Source organism: Salmo salar, chromosome 11, assembly GCF_965601325.2.
Source record: "Salmo salar chromosome 11, fSalSal1, whole genome shotgun sequence".
NCBI lineage: Eukaryota > Metazoa > Chordata > Actinopteri > Salmoniformes > Salmonidae > Salmo > Salmo salar.
In genome coordinates, this window is record NC_138301.1 from 19,159,336 (window position 1) to 19,174,584 (window position 15,249).

A 15,249-nucleotide genomic window follows, 5' to 3' on the forward strand; every position below is an offset into this window, starting at 1 on the left:
TGAATTGATGAATCCTCATAGGGAATAATAGGTTCTCAATGGATGAATTGCAAGCAAGTGAAATGGAATCAGCCTTGACTTTCTGAATGCTGTAATCCATGTCAGTGGTGCTGTGGTTGGTCTCTGGTCACAGAGTTGAGGTGTATCTATCCTGAACTGGCCAAATGTCACTCCTGTTTATGGGATACATTTTGTCCTTGTGTGTCCGTAGCATCTTTATCACCAAGTCACAACATGGACCAGACTCTTCTGAATCTATGACGTTTCACTCCTGATGACACCACTTAATGCTGACTGTGTACTTCCCCCTTACCATCTCCTCTTCCTGTGCCTCCATCCATGCATCCTAGTGTACAATCAAGAGGTCAATGCTACAGCTGGGAATTTCCAGGGACCTCACGATACAATATTATCATGATACTTACGTGCCGATACAATATGTATCGCGATTATCACGATGTCATATGTATTGTGATTCAACACTGCGATTTTTTAGCAAATTTGATGTTCCAAACATATTGCTCACTATGCACAGAACATTAGGAACACCTGCTCTTTCCTCAATTGAGACATGGATTGTGTGTGTGCCATTCAGAGGGTTAATGTGCAAGACAAAATGTAAGTGCCATTGAAGAGGGCATGGTGGTAATGCAAGGCGCACCAGTATGAGTGTGTTAAGAACTGCAATGCTGCTGGGTTTTTCCACACTGAACAGTTTCCCGTGTGTATCAAGAAAAGTCCACCAGCCAAAGGACATCCAGCCAACTTGACAACTGTGGGAAGCATTGGAGTCAACATGGGCCAGAATCCCTGTGGAACGCTTTTGACACCTTGTAGAGTCCATGCCCTGACAAATTAAAGCTGTTCTGAGGGAAAATGGGGGTGTAACTCAATATTATGTGTTCCCAATGTTTTGTACACTCAGTGTATGTTTGCTGCAGAGAGACGAGAGAGCATGAGAAAACAAGTTTTGATCAGTCAGGGAAATAAGGGGTGAAAACATGTTGGCTCACCATTTAAAAAGATGGAGAACAAGCTATAGGATGGAAAATACCAGAGTTTTGGCGCTGTTCAAGGACAGCTTTTTTCCATCTATGTAACATTGCAAAAAACTGAAACTTCCAGTCCAAAAATTATACCGAAAAATGAATCCGTGCTTGTGTCACTTCTAGATTAGACTACTGCAATGCTCTACTTTCCGGCTACCCGGTTAAGCACTAAATAAACTTCAGTTAGTGCTAAACACAGCTGCTAGAATCTTGACTAGAACGAAAAAATTTGATCATATTACTCCAGTGCTAGTCTCTCTACACTGGCCTCCTGTTAAGGCTAGGGCTGATTAAGGTTTTACTGCTAACCTACAAAGCGTTACATTGGCTTGCTCCTATCCATCTTTCCGATGTGGTCCTGCCGTACATACCTAGACGTACGCTACGGTCACAAGATGCAGGCCTCCTTATTGTCCCTAGAATTTCTAAGCAAACAGCTGGAGGCAGGGCTTTCTCCTATAGAGCTAAATTTTTATGGAATAATCTGCCTATCCATGTGAGAGACGCAGACTCGGTCTCGACCTTTAAGTCTTTATTGAAGACTCATCTCTTCAGTAGGTCCTGAGTGTAGTCTGGCCCAGGGGTGTGAAGGTGAACGGAAAGGCACTGGAACGACAAACCATCCTTGCTGTCTCTGCATGGCCAGTTCCCCTCTCTCCACTGGGATTCTCTGCCTCTAACCCTATTACGGGGGCTGAGTCACTGGCTGAGTCATTGGCTTACTGGTGCTTTTCCATGCCTTCCCTAGGACGGGTCCGTCACTTGAGTGGGTTGAGTCTCTGACATGATCTTCCTGTCCGGGTTGGCGCCTCCCTCGGGTACGTGCCATGGGGGGGGGGGGGGGGGGGGGGGGTCTTCATGGGCTATACTCGGCCTTGTCTCAGGGTAGTAAGTTGGTGGTTTAAGATATCCCTCTAGTGGTGTGGGGGCTGTGCTTTGGCAAAGTGGGTGGGGTTATATCTTGGGGGGGGGCTAGAGTCAGTCTTATATCTGGAGTATTTCTCCTGTCTTATCCGGTGTCCTGTGTAAATTTGTTTGCTCCCTCTAATTCTCTCTCGCTCTCTCATTCTCTTCTCTCGGAGGACCTGAGCCCTAGGACCAGGTCTCAGAACTACCTGGCCTGATAACTCCTTGCTGTCCCCAGTCCACCTGGTTGTGCTGCTGCTCCAGTTTCAACTGTTCTGCCTGTGGCTATGGAACCCTGGCCTGTTCACCGGACATGCCACCTTGTCCCGGACCTGCTGTTCTTGACTCTCTCTACTGCACCTGCTGTCTCCAACTCAATGATCGGCTATGAAAAGCCAACTGACATTTACTCCTGAGGTGCTGACCTGTTGCAATCTCTACAACCACTGTGATTATTATTTGACCCTGATGGTCATCTATGAACGTTTCAACATCTTGGCCATGTTCTGTTATAACCTTCACCCGGCACAGCAAAAAGAAGACTGGCCACCCCTCAGAGCCAGGTTCCTCTCTAGGTTTCTGCCTTTTCTAGGGAGTTTTTCCTAGCCACCGTGCTTCTATATCTGCATTGCTTGCCGTTTGGGGTTTTAGGCTGGGTTTCTGTATAGCATTTTGTGACAACGACTGATGTAAAAAGGGCTTCATAAATAAATGTGATTGACTAGCGCAAGCTAACACTACCTACAGTAGCAGAAAACAAGTAAAATATCGATAAAATAACATCCAAAAATAATATTGCAATATGCATCTGTATCTATTTTTTCCCCCTTCAGTAGTCAATACAATAGTAGAGGTAAGCATGTGTGTTGAGAGGCATATTGCAACAAGTGAAAAGTGGCCTGCAGTGAACAAATTTCTGTGTTTGGGACAATAGCATCCATTTTGACACACATAGGGACTTCCTGAGTGAAGTTGTCTGTAACACCATAGGCTCTAGGCCTATGCAGAGCAGGCCAGCCTGGCAGATGAGAGGAATGGAGCTGGGTGATATATATAGCCTAATCGTCACTTGCCTGAAAAGATTATTAACACATTTTCAGAGCTTGAGTTGTAAACGCTTTTTCTTGGTGCATTCTTCATCTGTGGTTATTTAGTTTGCTGGGGGCCTGTTTTGACCACAAAATGCTTTTCGTGCTCAGCCCCATCCGCTTTTTTTCATTCTACAGATGTATTCCAACTGTTAGTAAACGACTCATTTTCTTTTTTATGGCGTAGAGGAAATCTGCAAATAATAACAATTTACATACCAGCTAAAACTGGAGCTAAATTGCTTGGTGGGGTATGTTAAAACACTATGGTGTATCTTCATTAAAAAGTTCAAAGCTAGAATCCCATTCATTTGGCCTTTGACCAAAGTGTGTCACATCCCAGTGGGGACACCAGGACTGGCCCCCTTACATGCTGCCTCACTTCTCTGTACTTTTTCCATTAGCAAAAAGAAATATATCAACATATGAATGCTATTGGTTTCATCTAATCCTCTAATAGTCTTGCACATATTTTAGAGGAAGCACACAATTTCGAAAGCATTATGTGATTTAGTCCAAATGTGGCTGTTATAAATGTTCATGTTTACTCAGCTGTTGGTTGCTTACTGTAATGCAATCTAATGTGTCACATATGGGCCAGTATATCTTCTCTCCAGTCTCATCAGACAAAGACTGAAGCTGCTCTTGGGGGTCCACCACACGCACAATGCCTCCTAAATGCCACATCATCACAAATCAACATGTTAGAGCTCGGGGTGGGGGGGGCAATACAATAAACACACACGGACCATATATTGGAACCCAAGGACATCTGTAGACATGAGTGATGTTTGGCTGAACTAGTGGTACTGCTTCTATATTTAACTACCACCCTACTGGGGGATAGAAGTTTGGAGGATGATGCTGTCATAGCTCATTGATCCCTAGGAGACAGAGCGTGAAGATGGCTCTGCAGTATGATACATTAGTGCTATAACTCACAGAGCAGCACAGCCATGATGGCCACCAGCAGAGCGGACCCAATGACTCACACAGGAAGAGACCACAATGCCCCACAGCACAACATCCTCAAAATAAATAGATTTGTTCTTCACTAAGGGCTTGTGTCTCCTTCGTAAAATCCCATAAATACCCAAGCATAAACAAGGTCGCTGGAATGTTCACCTAAAACCATTGACACTGCACAGAGACCTTTATACTTCCGCAGCAGCTCTTCATGGCATTCATGTAGATATCTGTCATTCATTAAAATCACTTTTTTTTTAAACAAATTTAAAGTCCCGAACAGTCAGTCATTCTGATTCGCATGTAAAATAGCCTTTTGAGTGACAAAAATATCACCCATAATATTTTGGGGGGAAAGAAATGTTCTATATTTGAGAAAAATTATTCTCTCTCATGGCTAACTACAAGGAAGTTTGAAAAGACAGGCTGAGTGGGCGGGAAGCTTATATTCATGAGCTCACCTTGACTGACAGGTCTTTGAAACATGTACCTATCTATTAAGCCCACTTCCAACTTTGGATTCAAATTTAAAAATAAAAAAAAATCTGCTGTTTAATGTTTCAACTAATTAATCTCGTTATATTCATATTTTTTTGTTATTCTAAGCCAATCAGATATTTTATTAATTTACATATATTGTCTAAGTTCCCACTAGTGGCCAATTTCAAAGCCGCAAAAAAACTTGTGTTGAGGCTACCCTCAGATAAACAAATTGTTCTGATATTTTTAGTACCTTATCAGATAAGTGAACATACTTTTTCTAAAATTGAGATTTAAATCAAATGTTATTCGTCACATGCGCCAAATACAACAGGTGTAGACCTTAGTGAAATGCTTACAAGCCCTTAACCAACGATGCAGTTAAGAAAATACCTACAAAAGTGATAATAATAACAAATAATTAAAGAGCAGCAGTAAATAACAATAGTGGGGCTTTATACAGGGGGTACCGGTACAGAATCAATGTGCGGGGGCACCGGTGTTGAGGTAATTGAGGTAATATGTACATGTAGGTAGAGTTATTAAAAAGTGACTATGCATAGATAATACCAGAGTAGCAGCAGCGTAGCAGCAGACTATTTGAATGCAAATAGTCTGGGTAGCCATTTGATTAGATGTTCAGGAGTCTTATGGCTTGGGGGGTAGAAGATGTTTAGAAGCCTCTTGGACCTAGACTTGGTGCTCCGGTACCACTTGGGTGACTGGAGACTGACCATTTTTAGGGCCTTCCTCTGACACCACCTGGTATAGAGGTCCTGGAAGGCAGGAAGCTTGGCCCCGGTGATGTACTGGGCCATACGCACAACCCTCTGTGCCTTGCCGTCGGAGGCCGAGCAGTTGCCATACCAGGTAGTGATGCAACCTGTCAGGATGCGCTCAATGGTGCAGCTGTAAAACCTTAAGGATCTGAGGACCCATGCAAACTATTTTCAGTCTCCTGAGGGGGGAATAGGTTTTGTCGTGCCCTCTTCACAACTGTCTTGGTGTGCTTGGACCATGTTAGTTTGTTTGCGATGTGGACGCCAAGGAACTTGGAAGTTCTCAACCTACTCCACTACAGCCCCTCCTTTTCCTGTAGTCCACAATCATCTCCTTTGTCTTGATCACGTTGAGAGAGAGGTTGCTGTCCTTGCACCACGCGGTCAGGTCTCTAACCTCCTCACTATAGGCTGTCTCATTGTTATCGGTGATCAGGCCTACCACTGTTGTATGTGATCGGCAAACTTTATGATGGTGTTCGAGTCGTGCCTGGCCATGCAGTCATGAGTGAACAGGGAGTACAGGAGGGGACCGAGCACGCTTCCCTGAGGGGCCCCCGTGTTGAGGATCAGTGTGGTGTTGTTGTTACCTACCCTTACCACCTGGGGCGGGCTGTCAGGAAGTCCAGGATCCAGTTGCAGAGGGAGATGTTTAGTCCCAGGGTCCTTAGCTTAGTGATGAGCTTCGAGGGCACTATGGTGTTGAACGCTGAGCTGTAGTTAATGAATATCATTCTCACATAGGTGTTCCTTTTGTCCAGGTGTAAAAGGGCAGTGTGGAGTCCGGTATGCAAAATTGGAGTGAGTCTAGGGTTTCTGGGATAATGGTGTTGATGTGAGCCATGACCAGCCTTTCATGTCTATAGACGTGAGTGCTACAGGTCGGTAGTCATTTAGGCAGGTTACCTTAGTGGTCTTGGGCACAGTGACTATAGTGGTCTGCTTGAAACATGTTGGTATTACAGACTCAGACTTTTTGCTAACATATGCACATGATAGCATATTTCACGAGCATTCCTTGCCAATTAAAAATACAAGCTTTTCATTCCAGCAGTTGTGCCTGCATGTCACATTGTCAAAGTAGCAACATACCTTGGTGAACTACAAATTAGAAATAATTCCAGAAAAGCTAGAGTTTGGAGGATATAGTAGCACGGGTGTTGTTAGGCCCGAGACGAAGTCGAGTGCCGGCAAACCATGCCAATATATCTGCAAAACACCGGCTTCGTTGGCATTATCACTTTTATACAACAGGTTACAAACATATTCAAATAACGATTGACGTTTCAATTAAAAAAAAATATATTTTTATGAATTTATTCATACTATTTCATCCTTCCACAAGATATAGTCCCGCCACAAATCTAGGATTGCTACTAGAGGTCGGCCGATTATGATTTTAAATGCCGATGCCGATTATTGGGGGACCAAAAAAGCCGCGACCGATTAAATCGGCCGATGTTTTTTTATATATATTTGTAATAATGAATGAACACTTATTTTAACTTAATATAATACAACAATAAAATCAATTTAGCCTCAAATAAATAATGAAACATGTTAAATTTGGTTTAAATAATGCAAAAACAAAGTGTTGGAGAAGAAAGTAAAAGTGCAACATGTACCATGTAAAAAAAGCTAACGTTTAAGTTCCTTGCTCAGAACATGAGAACATACGAAAGCTGGTGGTTCCTTTTAACATGAATCTTCAATATTCCCAGGTAAGATGTTTTAGGTTGTAGTTATTATAGGAATTATAGGACTATTTCTCTCTATACGATTTGTATTTCATATACCTTTGCAATGCATTGCGAAGGGCTGTTTGAATTAATGCTGACGAGCCTGCTGCTGCCTACCATCGCTAAGTCAGACTGCTCTATCAAATCATAGACTTAATTATAACATAATAAACACACAGAAATACAAGCCTTAGGTCATTAATATGGTAGAATCCGGAAACTATCATCTCGAAAACAAAACGTTTTTCCTGTCAGTGAAATACGGAACCGTTCCGTATTTTATCTAACGGGTGGCATCCCTAAGTCTAAATATTCCTGTTACATTGCACAACCTTCAATGTTATGTCATAATTACGTAAAATTCTGGCAAATTAGTTCGCAACGAGCCAGGCGGCCCAAACTGTTGCATATACCCTGACTGCGTGCAATGAACGCAAAATGACACAATTTCACCTGGTTAATATTGCCTGCTAACCTGGATTTCTTTTAGCTAAATATGCAGGTTTAAAAATATATACTTCTGTGTATTGATTTTAAGAAAGGCATTGATGTTTATGGTTATGTACAGTCGAGCAACGATTGTGCTTTTTTCGCAAATGCGCTTTTGTTAAATCATCCCCCGTTTGGCGAAGTCAGCTGTCTTTGTTAGGAAGAAATAGTCTTCACAGTTCGCAACGAGCCAGGCGGCCCAAACTGCTGCATATACCCTGACTCTGTTTGCAAGAGAAGTGACACATTTTCCCTAGTTAAAAGAAATTCATTTACATTTTAGTAATTTAGCAGACGCTCTTATCCAGAACGACTTACAGTAAGTGAATGCATACATTTCATACATTTTTTCCCCGTACTGGTCCCCCGTGGGAATCGAACCCACAACCCTGGCGTTGCAAACACCATGCTCTACCAACTGAGCCACACGGGACCATGTTAGCAGGCAATATTAACTAAATATGCAGGTTTAAAAATATATACTTGTGTATTGATTTTAAGAAAGGCATTCATGTTTATGGTTGGAGCAACGTGTACCTAAGCGATTATATGCAACGCAGGACAGGCTAGATAAACTAGTAATATCATCAACCATGTGTAGTTAACTAGTGATTATGATTGATTGTTTTTTATAAGATAAGTTTAATGCTAGCTAGCAACTTACCTTGGCTTCTTACTGCATTCGCGTAACAGGCAGGCTCCTCGTGGAGTGGAATGTAAAGCAGGTGGTTAGAGCGTTGGACTAGTTAACCGTAAGGTTGCAAGATTGAATCCCGGAGCTGACAAGGTAAAAATCTGTCGTTCTGCCCCTGGACAAGGCAGTTAACCCATCGTTCCGAGGCCGTCATTGAAAATAAGAATGTGTTCTTAACTGACTTGCCTAGTTAAATAAAAGGTAAAAAAAAATATATAATAATAAATAAATTACAAATCGGCATCCACAATTTCCGATTGTTATGAAAACTTGAAATCGGCCCTAATTAATCGGGCATTCAGATTAATCGGTTGACCTCTACTTGCTACCCAAGTCGGCTGGTTGGTTGTTCTATCGGTTCAGTTGCCAGAGAAACGACCAAGTCGTTCAGTCTTTATGGACAAGATCTAGGCCGTTCGTTATAAAATGTTCCATTGTCATACTGGCTTGCTTGCTAGCTAGCCAACTACGGCTAACTTAGTCACGTCAAAAAGCCAGAATAATAGCTAAAGTAGCTACATTTGCTTAAACTGTTTTCTAGTGACATTTATTTGGATACATCCATAACAAAGAGCTAATGAGGCGTGATTTTGTCTTGCATAGAAAATGTGCCTAATTGTCTGTTGTTCAGAGGAGCTAGCCACAACACAGCTAACACAATCACTTCAAACTGAAGCTGGAAACACTGCAAACTAGCTGCACATTGTACCTTATTTCAACTGACATTTCTTTGTATTTATCCATAAAAATGATGCCAGCTGATTAATGATTTCAACTGGATGAGAAACGCTTCCTGCCTGTTTGTCTCGTACCAACTCCTTCATTACTATGGGACAGCTGGTGATCAAATTTGAATATTGAAACAATGTTACAAAGCTGACAATGTTACAAATGTCAGAGAGACAGACAAAGATTTATACAAATCTCCGCAGTTGAAAATGAAATGTGAGTCTAAAAGAAATGTTAGATAATGTCTAGAGGCTTTTTTTTTTTTATATAGTGGAGATCAAGTTTATAAATTGCTTGGCTAGACTGATGAGACAGTGGATTGCACATTCAGGTGTAAAAGAGTAAATAGGCATTTTATCGTCATAGATTTAGCCGGTGGTAACTTGTGGAAGAGACACCGGCTGCAATGCAGTTTTAACCAAACAGCATTCAGGATTAGACCCACCCGTTGTATAACAAGATAATTGATTTCATGTATCACCGCTTACATTTTATGCATTTTGTCTTATTTTACTGTAAAAAAAAAAATACAAAACAAAAAAACTGAAATATCACATTTACATAAGTATTCAGACCATTTACTCAGTACTTTGTTGAAGCACCTTCCTCATAAATCTACTCACAATGACAAAGCAAAAACAGGTTATCAGAAATGTTTGCGTATTTATTAAAAATTTAAAAACTGAAATACCTTATTTACATAAGTATTCAGACACATTGCTATGAGACTCAAAATTGAGCTCAGGTGCATTCTGTTTCCATTGATCATCCTTGAGATGTTTCTACAACTTTGAGTCCACCTGTAGTAAATTCAATTGATTAGACATGATTTGGAAAGGCACACACTTCCTTAAATTAGGTAAGAGAATATCATGTTACCGTTGGAGTATTAAAATTAGAGTCACCTATCCACTTAATAATCCCACCTCCTGAATCCAAGTGTTCGACATGGGGGAGGGGACCATTCATTTTATGATAAAACATTTTTTTTTCAATGTAGAAGCAGTCATTTGTTATACTTTGGTCATCATACTTTGATCTGGTTTCATCCAATTTCATGAAAAACAAGACTGACTGTTGATGACCTTTAAGCGAACAAAAAGATGTGGGCAGTATATTGCTGCATCCATACAGGTCTCTGTGTTTTTCCTTGAAAAGGAACATCTAACCATTAACGGAATCACTGAGGTTAACAAATATTTCCCATTCCCACTGTGAAAAAAAAATGGTCTCCACTCTCCATTCTGGCTTCCACAACATTGACATAGATTATGCAACAGGTTGGCTGCTCATGGGCTCCTCCACCTGCCAATCTGGTACGGTCCGGTCTGGTCTATTTCACTGGATCTCTTGAAAGGCCTGGATGAGACTGACTGACTGCTATCAGTGGTGATGCATGACTACTCTGACATGCAAAGCCCTTCTCTAGACAAGACTGGAGTTGGTACAGGAGCAAGCTTCAGCTTAGCACTGAGACTAGAGAGCATCTTAGTAACGCTAACAAATCTCCCCAGTGTACTTTCACCTAAGCCAGGAGGAATGTGCCTGGGCTTACCATGAATCCACCTGATTGCATAAAAAAAAAAATGGACAGGATTGTAACGTCTACTTCAATGTCAAGAGAAAAACAATAATTACTTGTAGGCATACAGAGTGAGGTCTATTTATTCTGACTGGAATGTCAATGTTACATGAGGTTTGCATGACTAAGTAAATCAAAACAAAAAGTTTCCATTTTTGAAGTAAGAATTTTCACGTTTTTTGTTGTTGCTCAAACCGAATAGGGAACATGTATACACCAGCCAGGCTAACAGCTAGCAGGAAACCTCATTCACCAGGGAAAATCAAAGTGCGGACTCTCAGCACTGATGTGAGCAAGGCTTGACATTAAGACTTGCCCGGGGAAAGTTAAACAATTGTGGGACAACCAGAATATAGATTTCAGTTGTCCGAATGGATAAGTAAAAAAATAAAAATCCCTACCAAACAAGTACTCTGATCAGAATTGGATCAGGCAGCGCACAGCAGGACAGTGCATAGTTAACATCGAGTAAATTGCCTATATTCCTATAGCCCATTTAAATAAATGTTATATTTACACAAAGCAAGAGAACAATGTAGACAGCTAGTCTCACCAAAGCAGCAAAAAATATCCAGTCAGAAAATGTTTTTTTCTCTCGCTCTCGAATGTCGGATGATCTAGGCCAATAGCCAAAGTCTATTTTTATAGCAGACACCAATGTTCCCTCAAAACAATTTCGGCACTGAGCAAATTTCTGGTCTGCTGAGTGCAAACTTCTGTGAAATTCCAACATGAGTTCACTGTGAACACTGAGGCTGTACCAGCTTTAAGTTAGTTTTAAAAGTGGCCAAGTTGGCTCTGTGGCTATTTGATCATAATGTAGGACTACCAGAGTGGCCTAACATCAAAAACAATGGGCAAAATGAATCCCATCACATTTTAACATGGAAAAAGCGGTTTGATCATTCAGCCTACAGTAGCAGCCAATGTGTGGCGTTCAATGTAGGCCTACATTCAATGAGACTTTTGAAAAAAACATGCAGGGCTTCACAGTAACCCGTTTATTCACTTGTCCTTCTGAACATGTTGTGTTGTTTGATGCAAGAAACCACTTTACAAAATAAAATGCCGTATTGATCAAATACCATTATTACATAGAACCAGAAATGATGCTACCCTCTGCCTATTGGTTACTTAGCTTCCAAAGTGGCACAGCGGTCTAAGGCACTGCGTCTCAGTGCTAGAGGCGTCACTACAGACCCTGGTTCGATTACAGGCTGTATCACAACCGGCCGTGATTGGGAGTCCCATAGGGCGGCGCACAATTGGCCCAGTGGCGTCCGGGTTAGGATTTGGCCGTCATTGTAAATAAGAATGTGTTCTTATCTGACTTGCCTAGTTAAATAAAGCTTACATTTTTAAAAATACAGCACGCATGGAGCTTGGAGGGAACATTGGCAGACACTCTGGTGTCTTACTGTTATTGAAGCCCACATTTTCTCTACATTTGATATGAATGTGACTTGGCCTATTAAGCCACTTTCAGTTTAATGCATGCTGGATTTCTCCCACCACACTATTTCATGATCAAACAATGAATGAATCTAATGGAGTTATAGGCTCTCAAAGTCAAGTTATTTTTAAATAACCCCAAAACATGGGAGGCCTAATGTAATAATGAGAGAGATAGAAGAAACAATAGCAAGATATAAAAATCGAATGAGAAATTTGAACAAACCGTAGTTGAGCAAAGCATTAGACAAATGTATGCATGCATGAGGCCAGAAAAACAAAATCCCTCCTTGGTGTTGTGAACCAAACAACCAAAAGCCTGATCCTACTAACTGAAACATCATAAAAGCATTAAAGTTATGAAGAGTATTCTGAAAACTATTCGATTAAAGTGTTTATTGCCCTAAAGTTGTCGCTTTTAAAAATGGAAATAATTATAAAATTCGGAGTCTATGCTATTCTCATTCACAGATTTATTTTGAATGAAAAATATATTTTAGGCCACAAGAAGTGAAATTGAGCAAACAATATCAAGATGACGAGTCCAAAGAAAAGTTAGGCTACAGCTGAAGAAAGCTTAAACTGGCCTAAACTAATTTACATATTATTAGAGCAATGTGCAACCTACCTAAAGTGAGGGGAAAAAAGTATTTGATCCCCTGCTGATTTTGCACGTTTGCCCACTGACAAAGAAATGATCAGTCTATAATTTTAAATGGCAGGTTTATTTGAACAGTGAGACAGAATAACAACAAAAAAATCCAGAAAAACGCATGTCAAAAATGTTATAAATTGATTTGCATTTTAATGAGGGAAATAAGTATTTGACCCCCTCTCAATCAGAAAGATTTATGGCTCCCAGGTGTCTTTTATACAGGTAACGAGCTGAGATTAGGAGCACACTCTTAAAGGGAGTGCTCCTAATCTCAGCTTGTTACCTGTATAAAAGATACCTGTCGACAGAAGCAATCAATCAATCAGATTACAAACTCTCCATCATGGCCAAGACCAAAGAGCTCTCCAAGGATGTCAAGGACAAGATTGTAGACCTACACAAGGCTGGAATGGGCTACAAGACCATCGCCAAGCAGCTTGGTGAGAAGGTGACAACAGTTGGTGCGATAATTCGCAAATGGAAGAAACACAAAAGAACTGTCAATCTCCCTCGGCCTGGGGCTCCATGCAAGATCTCACCTTGTGGAGTTGCAATAATGATCATGAGAACGGTGAAGAATCAGCCCAGAACTACACGGGAGGATCTTGTCAATGATCTCAAGGCAGCTGGGACCATAGTCACCAAGAAAACAATTGGTAACACACTACGCCGTGAAGGACTGAAATCCTGCAGCGCCCGCAAGGTCCCCCTGCTCAAGAAAGCACATATACATGCCCGTCTGAAGTTTGCCAATGAACATCTGAATGATTCAGAGAACAACTGGGTGAAAGTGTTGTGGTCAAATGAGACCAAAATGGAGATCTTTGGCATCAACTCGCTGTGTTTGGAGGAGTAGGAATGCTGCCTATGACCCCAAGAACACCATCCCCACCGTCAAACATGGAGGTGGAAACATTATGCTTTGGGGGTGTTTTTCTGCTAAGGGGAGAGGACAACTTCACCGCATCAAAGGGACGATGGACGGGGCCATGTACCGCCAAATCTTGGGTGAGAACATCCTTCCCTCAGCAAGGGCATTGAAAATGGGTCGTGGATGGGTATTCCAGCATGACAATGACCCAAAACACACGGCCAAGGCAACAAAGGGGTGGCTCAAGAAGAAGCACATTAAGGTCCTGGAGTGGCCTAGCCAGTCTCCAGACATTAATCCCAAAATCTTGTTGAGGGAGCTGAAGGTTCGAGTTGCCAAACGTCAGCCTCGAAACCTTAATGACTTGGAGAAGATCTGCAAAGAGGAGTGGGACAAAATCCCTTCTGAGATGTGTGCAAACCTGGTGGCCAACTACAAGAAACGTCTGACCTCTGATTGCCAACAAGGGTTTTGCCACAAAGTACTAAGTCATGTTTTGCAGAGGGGTCAAATACTTATTTCCCTCATTAAAATCCAAATCAATTTATAACATTTTTGACATGTGTTTTTCTGGATTTTTTAAAAGTTATTCTACCATTAAAATTATAGACTGATCATTTCTTTGTCAGTGGGCAAACGTACAAAATCAGCAGGGGATCAAATACTTTTTTCCCCTCACTGTACAACACGTAGCCCAGGCTAATAACAGGGATGAGGATGAGGCAAAAATACGAACCCGTTAATAATTATACAGTTCTGAGGACAGCAGAGTTGCTCTGCAGCCCATTATGATTTACAACCCATCACAAAACCCAGTCAGCTAGGCTCGTTGCCTGTGTCACTCGCTCCACCTGCACGATTCGGCACACACACACACACACACACACACACATCCAGATTGGCCTAGGCTACTATACATCTCGTTCGTGCCAGGCTATTTGAAAAGATTTGGGTCTTCTAAATATATTCTGTCAATGTCATGATACTTTTGACTGCTGAATACCAACTCTCAATCACTTAGATGTATTTTCAGGTTCTTGAAGCAACTGCTTTCTATACCTGTCGATCTGGTGTTCTCTCTGTCTCCCGTGTTTTGCGCTGCACAGACCGGTCAAGTTTAAGCGGGCGAGCAATGGGATTATGGTCATTGTAGTTAATTACCACATTTTCTGAACTGAACTAAGTAGAATATTGGCCTGTTGGAAACTACAACTCCTTATTACATTGCACAGTTCAGGCTTCAGATTTATCTCTACAGAAACTACTCATCTTGCTCACAGAATTTTTTTTTAATAAATGGAATTCAAATAACTGAACAGACAATAACAGATTTTTATTAAAAATCGCTCAGCACTACTCATCCCAAACTGAGGACTATGCCAAAGACGTGGACATTGAGTAACATAACCCACAAACTGGCCACATGTTTTTCTGTGAAAGCATTGAGTGCTAAATGTAACATAAAATCCATAGTGGGCTGTTGAGGAGAGAGAAAAAAAACTGAAATTGACAGAACTAGAACATACTGTATAACAGAGGAAGAAGAAATGTGTATCCACTTGGCATTAAAAAGGCAGAGTAGTTGAGCCTCCATGAGGGGAGAAGGGCATATGTGAACGTAAACAAATGTAAAAAATTATGCAGCAATCACATCTTTAAGAAATTGTGCTGATTTTGCTTGTTCTAACTAAATGGCTCAAGTAGTGCCTGGAATCTGTCAAAAAAATATGGGGACATTAGGGTCTTCGCAGGACAGTGGCATTCAGGAGG

The 15,249-nt window shown here is 41.3% G+C and overlaps 1 protein-coding gene and 1 non-coding gene across 5 annotated transcripts in view; both read right to left on the reverse strand.

Moving 5' to 3' along the window:
* LOC106562098 (myotubularin-related protein 13) overlaps positions 1–15,249 on the reverse strand; it is a 158,551-nt gene that overhangs the window by 109,620 nt on the left and 33,682 nt on the right. The gene's annotated exons all lie outside the window — the stretch shown is intronic.
* Positions 7,856–7,931, reverse strand: trnaa-ugc (transfer RNA alanine (anticodon UGC)). Its single transcript has one exon. It is a non-coding gene; the product is annotated as a tRNA-Ala (tRNA).